The sequence below is a fragment of the Zootermopsis nevadensis genome, unplaced genomic scaffold (assembly GCF_977971745.1).
Source record: "Zootermopsis nevadensis isolate Lab colony 2312 unplaced genomic scaffold, Znev_1.0 Znev_ptg000082l, whole genome shotgun sequence".
In the NCBI taxonomy this organism is placed as follows: Eukaryota; Metazoa; Arthropoda; class Insecta; order Blattodea; family Termopsidae; genus Zootermopsis; species Zootermopsis nevadensis.
In genome coordinates, this window is record NW_028259213.1 from 29,090 (window position 1) to 48,368 (window position 19,279).

Here is a 19,279-nt window from a genome sequence, read left to right on the forward strand (position 1 = left end):
ATCCGAGTTCCGGTCCGATGTCGGACTGAGTCCGCCACGTATTTTAGGAAATGTTACGTGATCTGGAGTCCAACTGTGTCAGCATATTATTCCATCCTAGTCTTCCTGGTAAGACTTCGTGTACCCTCTACTACTGAAAGGGACAGGAGAGAAAGTCGTCTTATTCGGACACGCATCTAAAGGAAGCCAGGATTCCACACCAAGTGTTTTGCCATACATCATATAGAGACGTAATATCATCGTGTGTGTCGCTGTGGTACTTACTTAGAAGTATTTTATATTTGATAAAGTTATAAAACAAATGTCCCATCTTCCTAATTGGAAATTATATTTTTTTAATTATCTTTGTCACATAGACATGTGCATATTGTTTCGTCTTCTTATCAAGCATTCTTTGGTCTTGAACTTTCAAAAACAATCAGCCCGAAAGAAAGCCTAGCTCTGAGAATATGAAACCCAATGCTTATGCATCGTGTATCTGCGTGCAATACGAGATGTTTAGACGTCACCGAAGTCCAATCCATCGACTTGGCTTTGATTTATTCTCTACCAAACGAGAGGAAACAGAAAGGCGCCTGTGGTACAGTCCATGAAAAATATTTCACACGGTCAGTATTCAAACAAAAAGGAACTGTGATCCTCTCAGAACATATTTAGCAACGTTCCTTCCATTTAATGCAAGTTATAAAAGAAAATCGAACCAGTTCATAATAGTAGTTGAATTTAAATAGAACTGGAGAGAGCAGTAGTGGTATTTAAAAGGGGTCGCAATGGATTAAAGATCAATTCTATTTTAACATTATCATGTCTAGTTTAGTTATGTTTCCGTATGAATGTGTACGTGCAATTGTCGCTCCCCACGTGTGTGCCACGTGGAACACCACAAAATGCAATCTCGAGAGACATAAAATCCGAGAATTATTAGAACCAGTTAAGAGGAATAATTCCTTGGACTGAATCGTGTAGCACCTACTTTTTTAAAGCTCGTATTTTTATTTGTAGTTTATATAACGACGACCATACAGCGGAGACGTATAAAAGTTGCGATATTGTTTTAATTAAATTTATTTTACACTCCATAAGCCTACGATAAAGATCCGTAAGTAACTTCGTTCTGATTATATTTGCTCAGACGAAGAATACGACAACGTAAAACTGTACACAGGAAATATGAAACTTTTTTTTTTCCATTTCTCTGTGTTCTGAGGTGTTCGTGGAATCAGACGTATCAAATTTAATCTTTATTCCAGAACAAGTAAAACATTCGACGTTTGACGAAGGACAGAAAATGCCCCAGTGGATTGATTTTGTGTTCGGAACGTGTGTTGAATCGGAAATAGTCCCTGTTGAATTGCCCCTGAAACTACTCCACTTACATTACCTGCATATAACAATAATGAAACTACGGGACGTGCAACATTAATAATACACCGCGTGCGGCGCTGGTGTCGTTGTTACGTCATGCCAGCACGAATAAAACCGGTTCTCGTGTATTATTCCAGGTATTTTCGTGTTCCGTGTTACGGGAATCCCGAACACACGTCTCGTTTCGTGTTTTATTTCTAGGGTTTTTTTATTTACATTTCATTATTGTTTGATTCTTGTATTGTAGCTTAAGTTGATACGCAATTAAAATTACAAAATCACTTCCAAAATTTTTTTCAGATAATTAAAAAAAATGACCTGATATCGAATCCTCTGAAGTCGAACCTCAAAATATAAACGAGATATATCGACTTTAGGCTTAAAAGGGGTTAAAAGTAATTGACTAAACCCAACCAAAATCTACTAAACTTTTCTAAACACAAACGAATGTTTGGTCATTATCATTACAGGAGTCACGTCTGAATGAATATATACTTTAAAGACTCTTGTTAAACCTTTAAGACGCAGTAATACCTGTACGTAACCACCTGATATAACGACTAATTTACTAGGATTTTGCCCACAGAATGTATTGATCTGTTACATTCGAATTTCAATGTAAACGGCGATTATTATTTCCTTAAACAGCGTTAACCAGTTGATTTTTGTAATGGTGAAGTGTTGTGTTTTCTTCGCGGTAAGGACTGAATTCTTAAATATTAATTAGACGATCTTCTGTTTCAAAAGGTTAATCAGATGATCTTCGGAATGGTGAAGTGTTGTGTTTTCTTCGCGGTACGGACTGAATTCTTAAATATTAATTAGACGATCTTGGGTTTCAATCCAGTCCATAGGCGGTCACATCGACCACTCCCCTACGCTGGACCGACCGTGAACCAACGGACACAAGACAAGACGACCACGGCAAGAAAATGGAAAAATGATTTATGGAATATGGAGTGAAACTTTTTGTAATTGGATAAGCAACGAGCCAAGTTGGTCGTTTCTTATCCAAAACAAATCTATGTAAAAAATGAAAAAAAATGTATTAAATCTTAATAAAGGAAGCGCACGGACAGAGGCTACGGTTAGGGCTCGCGATTCTAAATGCCGGACTGCTGGCTAGAAGTCAGCAGCACGCATCCGGAAGGTCCTGCGACCGGCCAACTCGACCAAGGTTTTCCGTGGTTTTCCTCGGTACTAGAGCGAATGCTGAGTTGGTACCCAAATTCCACGTTGCTCTGCATGCCTCCCATGCAGCCCTCTCAGAGTAATATCAAAATTCCGCTCTATAGTAGCCCCCCCCAAAATTAACGTAAATTATTCCTAACGCCACCCCCCAAGGCCAATATCAAAATTCAAAATTAACGCAAAGACCCGAACCAACTCCCCCCCTACCCTATTTCTTACCCCATCCTGTCTCCTAAATCCCTTGTCCTCACTAAACTTATTCATACCAGAAGGACGAGCAGGCACTGCCTGGGAACCTTCGTAGCCCACAACCAACTTTATACCCCTCCCCCATTTATAACAGTAGTGCCTATCGCTACTCCCCCCACTTTCTCTCTTCTCTCTCTCGTGTTTGGGTTTCAAGCAACAAAACACAGTCGTGCGGCGGTCTTCAGGTAGTGAGGACTGTAAAGCCCGGCCAGGCACTCTGACTTGGTCCTTCGAGGGATCATCGAGCAGCGGAGAAGAATAGGACGCCAGCTTACGCCGTGCCCACCCGCGATTACCGAAACCTGACGGTGACAGCATAAGCAAAGGGACAACGCAGAAGCAAGGTCTGGCGGGCTGGTGCCCTCCAAACCGGGCATACCAAAGCTAAGTGCAGAGGAAAGCGTTAGGGGCTTCCACCTCCTGGCAGGCGGGGTGTTGGTGAGTACACCGCGTGAGTCAGGATGGTGAAACCCAAGGTGGTGAGACTTAACCCGCAGGGAGTAAAGAGAATGCTAGACGTCTCCGGCCCCTCAGGCCGACGAACCAAAACGAAACTAACTAATAAAACAGATAAAGACATGAAACAGAAAAAACAGGCAAAACGCACACCTCGGTCCCCGTTAACTACTGACTTCGAGAGTTCGTCGTCAGAAATTTCGGACACCGAAATAACGTCAATTTGGCCACAGGGTCAAGAAGGACCTAGGGCAACGGCAACCTCGCCAGTAGCAGGCCCTTCTGGCACTAAAACTTTAATCGTAGAGGCGGAGGTCCACTGTTCCCAAGGCGGGACTAAAATTGATAAGGTCAGTGCGCAGAAAGCGACAGACTCTGCTACAGCGTCCTCTGACCTGTTGAATCCGGAGGAAATTGTGGAGGGAGATGACTTCACTGTCATTACCACCAAAAAGAAATTAAAAAGAGCACCTCCAACGCCCGCAATAACTGACGAAGCAATTAACGCTGAGTTACCTTCTTCTCCCACCCCTGAGACCCGTGATTCTGGGAAGACAGGACCCGCCAATAACCACTACTTAAACGCCCCGCGAGCAAAAATCCCACCGGTAATCATTCACCACCACTATGAAGGTGACATGACCCGGCTCAACAAGGACTTCCATACAAAATTCCAGCCGCTGGGCTTCACTTCTCACAGAATAAAGTCCGGAATCGCTTGTCAAACGTCCACATACAAGGACTATCTGAACCTTCAAACCTTCTTGAAAGACAACAAGGTGCCGTTCAATTTACTCAGATCGAACGACTCCAAGCCCTTCAAAGTGGTCATAAAAGGCATTCCGCCAACCACCCCCCCCCAAAAACCATCCAAAACGAACTGATCGCACTGGGACTGGCAGTTCAAACCGTTATCCCAATGACCGCTTGGAGAGATAAAACCCCTCTGCCAATGCATATAGTCGAACTGGACAACGTTCCCCAGAGTCAAAAGATCTCTCAGCTGTCCCATCTCTGTTTTATAAAAATTTCTGTCGAACCTTATAAGGGGCGAACCGTGCCGCCTCAGTGCGCACGGTGCCAACAGTTTTACCACGTGGCGACAAACTGTCAGGCCCCTCCGGCCTGTGCCCACTGCGCGGAGGAACATTGCTCGTGGCAATGTGAAAATAGATTCCTCCCAAACTTCGTGCCGACCTGCGCTCTGTGCAAGATCGGGGAGCACGGCTCCAAGTACAGAGGGTGTCCCTTCTTCCGTGACCTCATGGAGAGGGAGACGAAAAGCAGACCTCCGCAGGAAAATTAAAAAAGAATTGCTGGAGCGCGGGTCTCAGCTCAACCCCAGCGACCGCCCCCCAAAACGTTCCGTGACTTCCCCCCTATGGGTGCTGCAAATGCCTGGAGCAGGCCACTGAACTTCGTCAGCTCGCAACTAACACAGCCTCCACCACATCCCTACAGCTTCCATCAACCACGGGACCTTTATTCTCCCTATCATTTCCCACAGCCGCACATCATACAACAACACGCCCGGCTTGCACACAGTGCTAATTGTCCCTGCTGCGTCCGGTCCAACACATCAACACAGGCTGCAGCGAGCAAGCCTCCGAATTCTGTAACAGGCAGATCTTCGCCGGTTCCGGACGGACCAGTCTGTCCCGCTCTCTCTGTAGTAGCGCAGGACGTCACACATGCCGAATCATCTCTCGGCCCAAAATCTAGGCCCTCAGGCCTCAAGACCAAAGCAACTAAGGGGAATAACACAGAACCGCTCAGGCAGGGAAAAGAAGAACACACGAGCCAGAGAGAGACACACACATCTCATGAACGCACCCAACAATACCCACACCCTCCCGCGGGTCTGAGACTCGGAAATCCTCACACCCAGCAGCAGACACGAGAATTTGTCGAAATTGTTCGGACTTTCAATCCGAACTTCTCTTTCCAGTACCTTCTATCTTCCATCTCGGGAATGCTTTTACAATTCATGCAGCACCCTTATGAGAGCGCCCTCCCAATAATCTTTAATAACTTCCTAGCCACCCTCCTCGGTCTTCCTAATCATGGGTAGGTCCCTCAGCCACACTGACATCCTGTTCTGGAACGCCAGAGGCGTCAAGACTAAAAAATCAGAACTATTAGATTATTTGGAAACCAATAACATCCCCATAGCTCTAATTAATGAAACTCATTTATAATCTGCAACAAAATTTAAGTGCCCAAACTACACGACATTCCGGTCTGACAGGCTAAATCAGAGGGGTGGCGGAACGGCCATTCTAATTCGCCAGGGCTTCAAGCATTCCGAGATTCCCCTTCCCCCCCTCCAACACATGGAAGCGACAGCTATCCAAGTTAACATCAATAGGGAAACAATAGTACTAATCTCTATTTACAACCCCCCCGGGCAGAATTATAGAGAGTGACCTGGACCATCTTTTGGAAACCGGAAACAAAGTAATTCTAGCAGGCGATTTCAACGCCAAGCATTTAACCTGGAACGCTCGGCAGAACAATGTAGCGGGGCAGACACTTCTAAAACACTACTATAAAAGTAATTACGTAATTTCGGCTCCATCCCACCCCACACACTTTCCAGATTGTAATCCTGGTGAAGCCGATATACTTGATTTTGCCATAATCAGTAACGTGCTTTCCAGCCACTCAATACGCACACAAGGCAGTCTTTCGACATCCGACCACAACCCAGTTCTTCTTAGAATACGTGGTCCACTAGAACCAGACGAATTAAAACATACATTCGTCTACAGCGAAGCCAATTGGAATCTTTTTCAAAATTACATTTCTGAAAACCTAAACACACAGTGCGTAGACGGGAACTGCTGTAACAGTGAGATTGATACAGCTGTTGACCACCTTACAGACGTTCTGAATAAGGCCATGCACCACTCTATTCCGCTCAGACGGAGAACTTTCAGGTCAATGCAAATTGCAGCAGCCACTCGACTTCTCATCCAAGAAAGAAACAAACTGAGAAATCAGTTGCAAAGAACCCACGACATCAGGCTTCGGCCTCTCATCAACGCCTTGAAACAGAAAATTAACTCCGCCATCAAAGATCAAATATCGAACACCTGGCAGCAAACACTCCAAGGCCTCGACACTACCAACACTAAAGACACGTGGAGGATAACAAAAAGCCTCACAAACACGGGCACAAAAATCCCACCCCTGAAACACAATGGCAACGTTGCAATTACCAACCAAGACAAAGTGAATATTTTTGCTGATACTTTAGAAGAAATATTCCAAACGAACCCAAACGTAGACACCAACTTCACCGTTAGCACAGAGCAGGTAGTTACCGACTTCCTGATGCAACCTCCGCAGGCCTCCGTAAGGCTTACAAACCATTGCGAGGTCGAATGGATTATCCGCCACCTTAAACCCCGCAAGGCTCCTGGCCCTGATGGGATTCAGAACATAGTACTAAAACAACTGCCACGGCCTGTTTTCAGATTTATTGCAAAAATATTTAACAAGTCATTAGCTTCAAATTATTTTCCTACCCAGTGGAAAAACGCTAAAGTTATCATGCTCCCAAAACCAAAAAAGGACCATGCCTCCCCATTAAATTATAGGCCAATAAGTTTATTAAATTCCCTAGGCAAAGTTTTTGAGAAAATCATCTTAAAAAGACTAAATTTTCAACTTAAGGAGCTCCACATTATCAGAAATGACCAGTATGGTTTTAAACGTGGACATTCCACAACGCACACACTATTAAGAAATATAGAGAGAATCACTCACTGATTTAACTATAAGAAAGCTACAGTGGCATTGTTCCTGGACATAGAACGAGCATTTGATAAAGTTTGGATCACGGGGCTAATAGCAAAACTCATTAAAGCCAAAATTCCGCCTCACCTAATCCACGTAATTCACAGTTACCTCCAGAACCGTTCATTTTTTGTCTCACATGGGAGCTCTCACTCAAGCTGCCGCCCCATCAGGGCCGGCGTTCCCCAGGGTAGCCTACTCGGGCCAACACTTTTTAACATCTACATAAATGACATCCCATCCATTGAGAATGACTCCAACGTGTCCATCTCAATCTATGCAGATGACACAAATATCAGTGCTCGCTCAGGAAAATTAGACATAGCGATAACGAAATTAAACAGAGCAATAGGCCTTCTGGAACCCTGGTTTCGGAGATGGAGAATTCAGATCAACATTGACAAGTGCACCACAACGGTGTTCTCAAAACGTTTACGCGACTATCGCTGCACTGTTCCCACCGTAAAAATCTTTAATAAAACCGTAGCTTTTACCTCCGAAACCAAATATCTGGGTGTCATTCTAGATTCCAAATTGACGTACAAGGCCCACATATCATCCATTCTCCGTACAGCAAACTTCAGACTGAGGCAACTATTTCCTTTACTCAATAAATCCTCCAGAATGGATGTAAATTTATCGTTAATGATCTATAAATCACTCCTCCGGTCCATACTGACGTATGCCTCCCCCGCCTGGGGCTACGCTGCTAAAACTCATTTACAAAAACTTCAGACATTTCAGAACAAAGTCCTCAGAATAATAACCAAATTGCCACGGGTTACTCCAATTAGTACCCTACACGAACAGACCGGAATGCCGTTGATCAAGAATTACATTAAAGGATTAGCGAATAGGCTCTACTTGAAATCGGCCATCAGCTACAACAGTCAAATTCAAGAGCTAGGACAGTACGATCCCAGCATTGACAAATACCTCCGCCCCCGAGCCCTTCTTGCGAGGTGACCCAACCCGCGAAATCCTCCAATCCTTTTGCTCAATAAACGGTCAGAGGATTGCCTCTGTAGTACATTGTTCTGTAACATTAGCCCAACAGCACACCTTAAAATTCCTTCACCTCCTGCATAAACGCAGCTAAACCTCGGCTTTTCTTTTGTAGCCCCCACTACAGTGCACCACCAGCCCGTTATAGGTACCCCGGAGAGTCCAGTCCATAGGCGGTCACATCGACCACTCCCCTACGCTGGACCGACCGTGAACCAACGGACACAAGACAAGACGACCACGGCAAGAAAATGGAAAAATGATTTATGGAATATGGATTGAAACTTTTTTGTAATTGGATAAGCAACGAGCCAAGTTGGTCGTTTCTTATCCAAAACAAATCTTTGTAAAAATGAAAAGAAAAAAACAATGTATCAGTTTTTAATAAAGGAAGCGCACGGACTGAGGCTACCGTTAGGGCTCGCGATTTTAAATACCGGACTGCTGGCTAGAAGTCAGCAGCACGCATCCGGAAGGTCCTGCGACCGGCCAACTCGACCAAGGTTTTCCGTGGTTTTCCTCAGTACTAGAGCAAATGCTGAGTTGGTACCCAAACTCCACGTTGCTCTGCATGCCTCCCATGCAGCCCTCTCAGAGTAATATCAAAATTCCGCTCTATAGTAGCCCCCCCCCAAAAAAAAAAATTAACGTAAATTATTCCTAACGCCACCCCCAAGGCCAATATCAAAATTCAAAATTAACGCAAAGACCCGAATCAACTCCCCCCTACCCTATTTCTTACCCCATCCTGTCTCCTAAATCCCTTGTCCTCACTAAACTTATTCATACCAGAAGGACGAGCGGGCACTGCCTGGGAACCTTCGTAGCCCACAACCAACTTTATACCCCTCCCCCATTTATTGCAGTAGTGCCTATCGCTACTCCCCCCACTTTCTCTCTTCTCTCTCTCTCTCTCTTCGGCTTCAAAGGGTTAACCAGCTGATTTTCGTAATGGTTAAGTGAAGTGTTTTCTTCGCGGTACGGTCTGGATTCATAAATATTATGAAGAAGAGCTTCGGCTTCAAAGGGTTAACCAGCTGATTTTCGTAATGGTGAGGTGTAGTGTTTTCTTCGCGGTACGGACTGGATTCGTAAATATTATGAAGACGAGCTTCGTCTTCAAAGGGTTAACCAGCTGATTTTCGTAATGGTTAAGTGAAGTGTTTTCTTCGCGGTACGGTCTGGATTCGTAAATAATATTCAGACGATCTTCGTCTTCAAAGGGTTAACCAGCTGATTTTCGTAATGGTGAGGTGTAGTGTTTTCTTCGCGGTACGGACTGGATTCGTAAATAATATTCAGACGATCTTCGGCTTCAAAGGGTTAAAGTGAGAATCATATGATATCCATAAATACAAAATTAAGATAGTTATTATTAAAGCAGATGGTATATACATTTACCACTGGGATTTAAAGAATTGAGAAGGGCTGAAAGTTTATTGTAATCATTTAGAAACAGCAAAAATATTAACATGAAATTAAACTAATCGGATTCGTTGCTTATTCTTAATTCACGTAACTGCTCAGATTACACAGCATAGAGTAGCAACAAAATTACTCGAGTCAGGATGGAATTAATTCCGGTGAAAATTAACATTTTTATGTCAATGAAACCAATAAATGATAAATCATTCGTACAAACAAATTGAACCGCGTGTGTTAAGATCAAGTATAGACGTTAATATAGATATTCCAGGGCGAGGTTAAATTATGTTGACCTGAATCTCATCGCCTTGATGGAGGCAGCCATCTTGATCTTTTTCGTAAACTAAGATCAAACAACGCACATGGACTCTTGAGAGTCGAACGAAAGAGCACGTAGACACAAGAAGCGCTGATTTTCCTTCTCTCCGGCTCGAGATCGATTCTCGTCATATTTTAATATCACGCATCCTCTGTTAGGCTGTCATATGAATTATGAATCCTTTCGCTTAGTTTCCACGTCTCTTGGCTGCTAAGCTTCTATAAAAGAGTTTTCGTAGTGCGAGAGCGGCGTACGTCTGATAAGATAGTGTAATTGCGTCATATTGTGAATATTATATTAATTATTTGTTTTAATCCGTCTGTATTTTATTTGTAGTGTTCTGTCTGACGACAGGTCCATATGAACAGGATCCTTCCATCCTTTTCTCGGACTGGGACCTGTTCATATACGTTCTTGGCAGATGATCCAGAAGTGGTTTGCCATTGCCTTCTTCTGTGTGTGAATGGAGTAATTGTTGGGATGCCACGGAGGAAAGCTCCGTGTTGCCTAGACCACGGCCTTGCCCAACACAAGTTATAAATTCGGGCACCACCGGGACCCCAGTATTACAAGCCGAGCGTTCTAACCGCTAGACCACCGTGGCGGTCACCTCCCAACCTGTTATTCAATAAATATCAGGTGTTTCATTCCAAATGGTAAAGCGGGAAGATCTTATCAGAGCCGGAATTAATAAATTTAAAATAAATATATGTATTTCCTCGTGTTTGATCTGCATTAATTTTTAAATTGGTAGGTTTCAATAAAAGTTATCGTAAAATACGTGCATAATACGAAAGGACAGCTAAATGTACGTATATTTAGAGCAACACTTGATTTTGCTCTAAATATTACCTACATTTAGAAGGAATTTACGTGATTAGCGTCTCGACAGCACATCTAAATATGCAATAAATTAACATAAATTCCAAAAAGTTATGAAAAGTAACAAGAAATGCATTCGGAAAACGATTAGGCAATTGCAAATTCTATAACACGAACATGTAAAGATGAATCTATCATACTTTCTAGTCTATACGTCTATGTGACTATTAGATCTTTATCAATCGCCATTTTAACATGAAGGAAAAGACCATTTGGGACACCTAGCCGTGCCCGGGAGGATAACTTAGAAACAGGCTGTGAACGTATGAACTGGGTTCGTGTGGCTCAGAATAACGACCAATGAGGGGCTCTTATGAACACTGTAATGAACATTCCAGTTCCACAACACGCGAACAATTGCTTTAATCGGCTGAGAGATTATCAGCTTCTCAAGGACGGTTCAGCTCGACGGATTTAGTTATAATATCTACAAGTATGTGAAAATTATGGACGGGTGTAGATCGAACGCTGTTTGAATGGGGAATTTCCCGCTGTTCCTGCAAATCGCGGGCGATGACGCCCAACTCACTAGCATTCTTGATTACGGCTTTCAACGTACCTTTCAGTAAATACAACTGATACCTCACTCACTTGTAATATGAAATCGACTGTCAGAGCTGTCTCTCTCGCATCCTAGATCTAGTGTACAACATTCGACGACCTTTAGGTAAAGAAGGCGTTTTGAAAATGGCACGGTAGGCTGTACCGGTACAGAGGAGGGGCAAATGTGATTGCATGTCTCGTCACGGGATCAATTAATCAAATGCTTCAATTAATAAGGCAAGGCCGTGGTCTAGGCAACACGGAGTTTTCCTCCGTGGCATCCCAACAATTACTCCATTCACACACAGAAGAAGGCAATGGCAAACCACTTCTGGACCATCTGCCAAGAACGTATATGAACAGGTCCCAGTCCGAGAAAAGGATGGAAGGATCCTGTTCATATGGACCTGTCGTCAGACAGAACACTAAATAATAATAAGATGAGGTGGTCTAGCGGTTAGAACGCTGGCCTTGTAATCCTGGGGTGTCGGGTGCCCGAATTTATAACTTGTGTTGGGCAAGGTCGTGGTCTAGGCAACACGGAGTTTTCCTCCGTGGCATCCCAACAATTACTCCATTCACACACAGAAGAAGGCAATGGCAAACCACTTCTGGATCATCTGCCAAGAACGTATATGAACAGGTCCCAGTCCGAGAAAAGGATGGAAGGATCCTGTTCATATGGACCTGTCGTCAGACAGAACACTAAATAATAATAATTCCCGACGTGTAAACCTGGAATGCTTATATGTGTACGTACATGGGCTTTAGCAAAATGTACACGCAAGAAATTGGCACAAACAAAATACAGCGTATTTTAGAACAGGGCTCTTTGGATAACATTTAGATCCAAGAAAGAAGGAGGTCAGACTGGAAAATAAAAAAATTAATGACAAGATTTCATTTTTGTAACCTCTAGTAAATATTAAGCTAAAAATCAAGGAGGATTAGGTCTGAACGAATAATGTGTGTGGGACACATGATTATATCACATAAAACCGTGTTCGAATACTTGATGGGAAGACACCAACGTGAAGATCAAGAATTAGATGGGGGCTATTGAAACATTTCTTTAAATAAACGAGATGGGAAGATGTACATTGGAGTCATGTGACTCAGCAGAGGGACTTACGAGCAGTTCCTCACTATCTCATCGAATATAAGCTTCTTTAAGAGAACTCTGTTCAATGGATTTAGTTAGCTGTTCGATTTCAGACTACAGCTATAAACGTAATGCGTAGTGCGATTCATTACAAATGAAATTCAGCATTTCGATATACTTTAGATATTTCTGTACACACTTTCAGCTCATAATCTGTGATTATGAGCAAACAACTGAGGTGTTTCCACAACTTTACCTTTCAGGGGGTGTTAACGGCGTGTAACTCCCGACAACTAGAAGCTTTCTTTATCGCTGAATATAATACTTTATTTATATACCATTTAATTATTTAAGAATAAATACAGATGTGCAGATGATAATACTTGGCTTTAGCCACAAGACGATGATCTCAGACTTGTATTGTACCTCGAAAGTTTGTTCAAGAGTCCTCTCTCAACCTATTTAACGCGTAAGGTCCAGCGACATTGAACCATAAAGTCTAAACTAACTTTCTACATATTTCCGCCATAAATGTTGGGACTACAACCAATTCACGACAGTCTATTGCCGCTTAGACTCCTGTGAACCGAAGGTCCTCGGACGTCTTTGTCCTAAACAGTTAGGTATATCGTATGCCATGAACTAGAAGTAAACATCCCAGTATTACCCTCGAAACACAACAACAAGTTAGAATTTTGAAACGAAAAGTAAAAAGAAATTCAGCCTAATAAAATAATAAAAGAACTAAATGGTAGGATCAAATTACCTCAGCAGAACCCCGGTCTTCCAGCCCGTAGCTAGTCACTATACTGACTGAGCTATCCCGGCTCATAAGGCTACTCGGAACGGGGTAGGAGACGGAGAAGAAACTGAAAATGTAAGTTGCAAATTACCTGTCTCATATTGCACATTAAACAGTTGAAGGAAAATTATAATAATCTTGAAGAATTTAATTCTGGAAAAGAAGCTAATTTGAAGCAAAATGTCAGAATGCTGTTAGCGAATGAATCCTTGAATGATATTTAAGAATCCAGTCCGTACCGCGAAGAAAACACTTCGCTTCACCATTACAAAGATCAACTGGTTAACGCTGTTTAAGGAATCGTTTCTTCTCTCCGTGTTTGTAGAGACAGCGTTATGTTAATCTCTCACTGAAAAATACTTTTAACCCTTCAATTCCCAGTGGTAACTATATGTACCACGTAATTTAAAAATCAGTAACGCTTCAATTTCTATTTATGGCTTTCGTATGACTCTCACAATAAATATCGATTACTTCCTTAAACAGCGTTAACCAGTTGATATTTCTAATGGTGACGTGTCGTGTTTTCTTCGCGGTACGGACCGAAATAATAAATAATATTTAAACAGGTTTCGGGCTTCAAGGGACAAAACAAAAGATACAATGCAACATTAAACATCGTCGTTATAATGTTTTTGTTCCTTGGTTTATTTAAAGCCACTGCTCCAACTGCATTTGCTGAAACAAACGGCAGAATGATTTCTGATTAATTAATTACAAAAGATTTTAAAGTGTTCGTGGCCTATTTAAGGTACTGCATTTCAAAATATTATTCAGACGAGTTTTGGCTCCAGTGATATTCTTGCAGAAACAATTAATTCCACGTTCAAACAGCATGAATACAATGCAGAGGGGGGATTATGGACAACCCTGAACCACTGCATCAATGTGACAACGCAGATAGGAGTTATTTCTGTTCACACAAATTTTGCAATCGTGAACAGAATTACATTATTATTTTTCATTATTACATATACTGTTAAAGTGGTGATATATAGATAGATATATAGATTGCTAAACAAAAAAAAAATTAAAAATGAAGTTGCCATATTGGAAAGCGGCCCCACAAATGCAGCCATAGAAACACTTCTTAGCTAATCCTTTCTTTTCTACTGTAGATAAATCTCCTCCTCCAAATATTTCCACAATTTCTTCCCAGTTTCTTATTTTCAAGTCCCGGTTTGCGTATTCAACAGCAGATGAATCCCTTCGTGATGGTCCATGTTTGAAAGAAGTAGAAATACCCACAAGCACATCGCACAGACGTCAATGGACTGGCCTCATGTCATGTGATGTTGATTCGGCCTTGGTCGTGGCAGCGTTGCCAAGTTGGAGGCGCTGCGAGACGGATGCCAGATGCGATATATGTTATTTATTTGTAGTGTTCTGTCTGACGACAGGTCCATATATTATGAACAGGATCCTTCTAACCTCTTCAGGTTGTCAGGGACCTGCTCATACATATATACATTCTTGGCAGAGATGATCCAGAAGTGGTTTGCCATTGCCTTCTTCTGTGTGTGAATGGAGTAATTGTTGGGATGCCACGGAGGAAAACTCAGGAGCTCGAGGAAAAAGGTTGAAGGCAGGTCTGTTTTGACGTGTCTATTCGTATACCCAACCGGAGACTGAGCCCTGGGATGATTGTTCTTTTTATTTCTATGATTATTTAATTTTTATTAAATATAGGTTTTGGTTAATCGGGGGTTCTTTTATTTTGTATTTTTGGCTTAACCGCTGTTCCTGTCCTACGACCTACGTAACATAGAGTAAATTAAGAGCTTTACTTTATTCTATAATGCATATTTTACACATTGTTGAAATAATTACCCAAAACACGTATTAACTATACCCTCGTTCCTTAAATTCAACCGCTTGCCACGTCTAAAGCGTAAGAGTTAGATCTGGACATATTGCGAGTGAAATACGTAAATAAACACGAGCTTTTCAAATCTGCAAACAGATTTCTGCTAACTCTCACGGTTTAGGAGTTTTGGCCCATTTATTTCGTGATAAAGAACGGTTCTAGTGAGTGCGTTGGCAACACTTAGATCAGCTGTCGGCGGATGACGTCACGTATAGATACGATGTAAAGGTATACATTAGAATTTTATTTCAGTACAAATATACCTTATACAGTTAAACGTTCTTCAACGTTAAATAGGGAACCGTGGTTCCACTTTCAATTTTTTATAATGCTCACGTGCCAGTCTGCCCTCTCTTAACTGACGGTATAAAATCATGCAAATATTGGTATTAAAATATTTGTAATACGTTACACGCAACAATTACTGAAAGATTACTCGTGTTACAACAGCATGAAATGTGTTTCGAAAACTTCGTTAATGACTCTGTGGAAAGAAAACTACTGAGTAATATCAGACCGTGTTTGCATCAGCAGGCTTAAAGTAAACTTTTAGTACACTTCAGTAGCGTTTCAACACATCTTGCTGTCCTTCTGCTCGGGGAGTTATTCTGAATAGTCACGAACAAAATTTAAGACAGCCATCTTTGTACCTTCATGGTAGTAAAAAATTGGTCTGCCATAAAAATCAGACCTTTGAGCTTCGTTTAAAATCACTGAATTTGATTTCAAAACACATAGGTAATTGCATATTACTCTCATAATATACGGAAAATATAATGCGTTTGGCTCTCTGGCTTTTATTTTGATAGTCTTGGTGTGGACCGACACAAGGCGAATTAACACACATCACATTCTACTTAAAAATGAGTTCCTACCTTTGTTTTGCATTCTGCTCCAATGTCACTGGTGACAGGTTTACTAGAAAAGTGGGTCCAGCTTACAGCCACAAATACACACGCTTAATTCTATTATTAAGTTACAAACACTGCACATAATATCAAACATTCGTGTAATAGAAGTATTACCATCACACATGTTTATCCACCCACAAGCGTATCACACAAAATTTAATCCAAGGCGAGCACTTTATAGGTCGTTGTACGTATGCACAACCTGACCTTGCGTTCTCTACTAACAGCCAACAACAAATCTGCAACCACTTCGTTCTCTCTCTCTCTCTAGCAATGCATGATGGGTAATCGCGTGGTTCTTCGAGTTGCCATACCACGGCATAGTTGGCGCTAGCGTACGGTGAAACTACGAGTAAATTAAGACGCGTTGGCTATTCGTCGTAGATTACGGATTTCACCTCCAGGGGTGCTGTATGGAAATCACACTGACACAACATTTGACATAAATATTATGCATGTGGATGTCATGTAATTATAAAAACAACAGTGCCCACAATATTAGCCATGTTGACTGCTTTCATGAATCTATGCGCTCCCTAAACGGCAAACGTACGTAGATCTATGCATGAGGAAGTAAATGTCATAGCAGATCGTGTGGTTAATAAAATCCAAGCAACGTAAGATTCGGACTGAATTTCTTCTCGGGCCGCATTCGGCCCGTGGGTCATAGTTTTCTTCTCCGTGCCTTAATCTTCAGGAATGTTAATTTAATTTAATGCAATAACTCTGTTCTTCGTTCTGACACTTTTCACTCTCCAAGATCTTAGTAAGCATCCGACGTTGGTCCATGACAGCGGGATGGCGGGCAGCAACGGGTTCCGAGAAGGTTATTTGGGAAGAGAAACGGGCCTTTAAAAGTTCCAAGTGCCACACCCGGTCTTTTCAGAGACTGCGCATCAGAGGCCGTGTGAGGTAACGACCGCGTTCCTCAGAGACATAGTATATAAGAGCATTCCGACAGAGTCCGGTTCTCCAAAGCATCAGGTCAGAAAAATTTTGAAGAAAAATTTCAAAATTTTGAAAAATTATTTAAAAAATCAAAATATGCAGGAAATAATTCAAAAAGCGCACAAAACGTAAATTTTTTGAAAAATTTCAGTTTCAAATTTTTTCCAAATTTTTCAAAAAAATTTCGTTTTGTGCGCTTTTCGGGCATTTTCCAGCATTTTTGATTTTTCGAAAATTTTGAAATTTTACAAAGTTTTGAAAAAATTTCGAAAAATCAAAATATGCAGGAAATTATTCAAAAAGCGCACCAAACGTATTTTTTTTGAAAAATTTCACTTTCAAATTTTTCAAATAAAAATTTGGTTTTGTGCAATTTTCAGGCATCTTCCAGCATTTTTTGATTTTTCGAAAATTTTGAAAATTTTTCGAAAAATTAAAATACGCAGGAAATTATTCAAAAAGCGCACAAAATGTAAATTTTTTGAAAACTCACTTTCAAATTTTTCAAAATTTTTGGGTTTTGTGCGCTTTTCAGGCATTTTCCAGCATTTCTTGATTTTTCGAAAATTTTGAAATTTTTCAAAATTTTGAAAATTTTCGAAAAATCAAAATATGCAGGAAATTATTCAAAAAGCGAACAAACTGTATTTTTTTAAAAAAATCACTTTCAAATGTTTTTCAAAGAATTTTGGTTTTGTGCGCTTTTCAGGCATTTTCCAGCATTTTTGATTTTTCGAAAATTTTGAAATTTTTCAAAATTTTCAAAAAATTAAGAAACGCTGGAAAATGCCTGAAAAGCGCACAAAACCAAGTCCTAATTCTGTTACCACTGCATTTATAAATCTTGATTTCAACTCGATACTTTATTGCAAATCTTAAGAGAGGAATGATACTTAATGCTTCCTATTAGTTCTAATTAGCATTTTTATGATGCAAAGTTGAGCCAATTGCATCAAACGCTGAGACTTTCACTCTGAGCACAAAAAGAAAAACATCGATAGGTCGATCACTGTATGAATCTATAAATGAAAACCTATGAAAGCAAAGAAACAATTCTGTTTTCTCATTTTTATCAAACAAATAAAACCCATTCTAAAATAACAATTAGTTGTGCTATTATTAAATAAGTACACATACACTTATTTTTCGTGTACAAGCTTTGATCTCCCTAAAATTTCTTCCAATCTACCTGCCCGGCTGCAACTAGGAGACCATATAATATTTTAAGCGATGTCTGAATCGCTGTACCGTCGCTAGGCCGCCATATAAAGTACAGACCTAATGAACGCAGTCTTCTTTGGCTCTTACGGCGGCAAATAATGTAAAAGATTTCTAATGTAGTACATCATTTTGGCGATTTAAATTAAATGATAATTAAGAATAATTAGGTTGTTTTTAATGCAGTATCTGTTAAGGGGCTAAAGTGTACCGCTTACGTCGTTATAAAGTTTTATAAACGGCAAACGCAGAAGATAAATCCAATATGCATGTAGTTATATGCATTAAGCAAACGTTGATAAAGACTTGTGTGATATATCTAGGTTGGCTTCGGCAATTTTTAAGAAAGAAGATATATTTTTTTGCAATATTCGTAAAAAAAAATACTGAAAAGAAAAATTATTATGTAAATTTTTATATGATTTCAGACACAGATTTATCACGAGCCTTGTCAATACTAATGTATTTCATTACATAATTTAATTTATACACGTTAATAGGATAACTAATAAGATAGTATATTTCCGTCATATTGTGAATTAAGTTAATATTTTAATATTTTCCGTCAAATCACAATTTTTAATAAGATAATAAAATATAAAATATTTAAAATATCGAATGATCGATTTACAAGTTGTAACGTTCCAACTTGTAAATCGATCATTCGATACGGAACGTGAAATGATATTTTAAATATTTTATATTTTATTATCTTATTAAAAATTGTGATTTGACGGAAAATATTAAAATATTAGGATAACTGATGTTATGGCCTCTCAGTTATATACAGAAACCTTAATTTTTCCATTATAACCTTAGAGATATTTACATTTCCCACAAATGTAAAATTAATTTAAAGGCAATTGTGTAATACAAACAGTTATTTAGGCTATTACTAATAAAGAACCGCTCGTAAGTGCTCAAAAGTCTACCAGTTATTGGCCTACGACGAAATGTGCATGTGCATTTATTATTTCAGAGCACTTTTGTAAGAAATCCTATCTCCATAATCTCGTATATTTGAATCATTACAAACCCACTAGCGTAAATTTCAGATAATGCCAAGAAATTATTCTTGAAAACACAAAGCATTAATCTGCCAAAGATTCCCTTTCAATTACCACGTTCATGTAGTTGTGAGAAGAGGGTAGTTTAACAACTTTCGTACAGAGACAAAAATGTAATCATTACATAC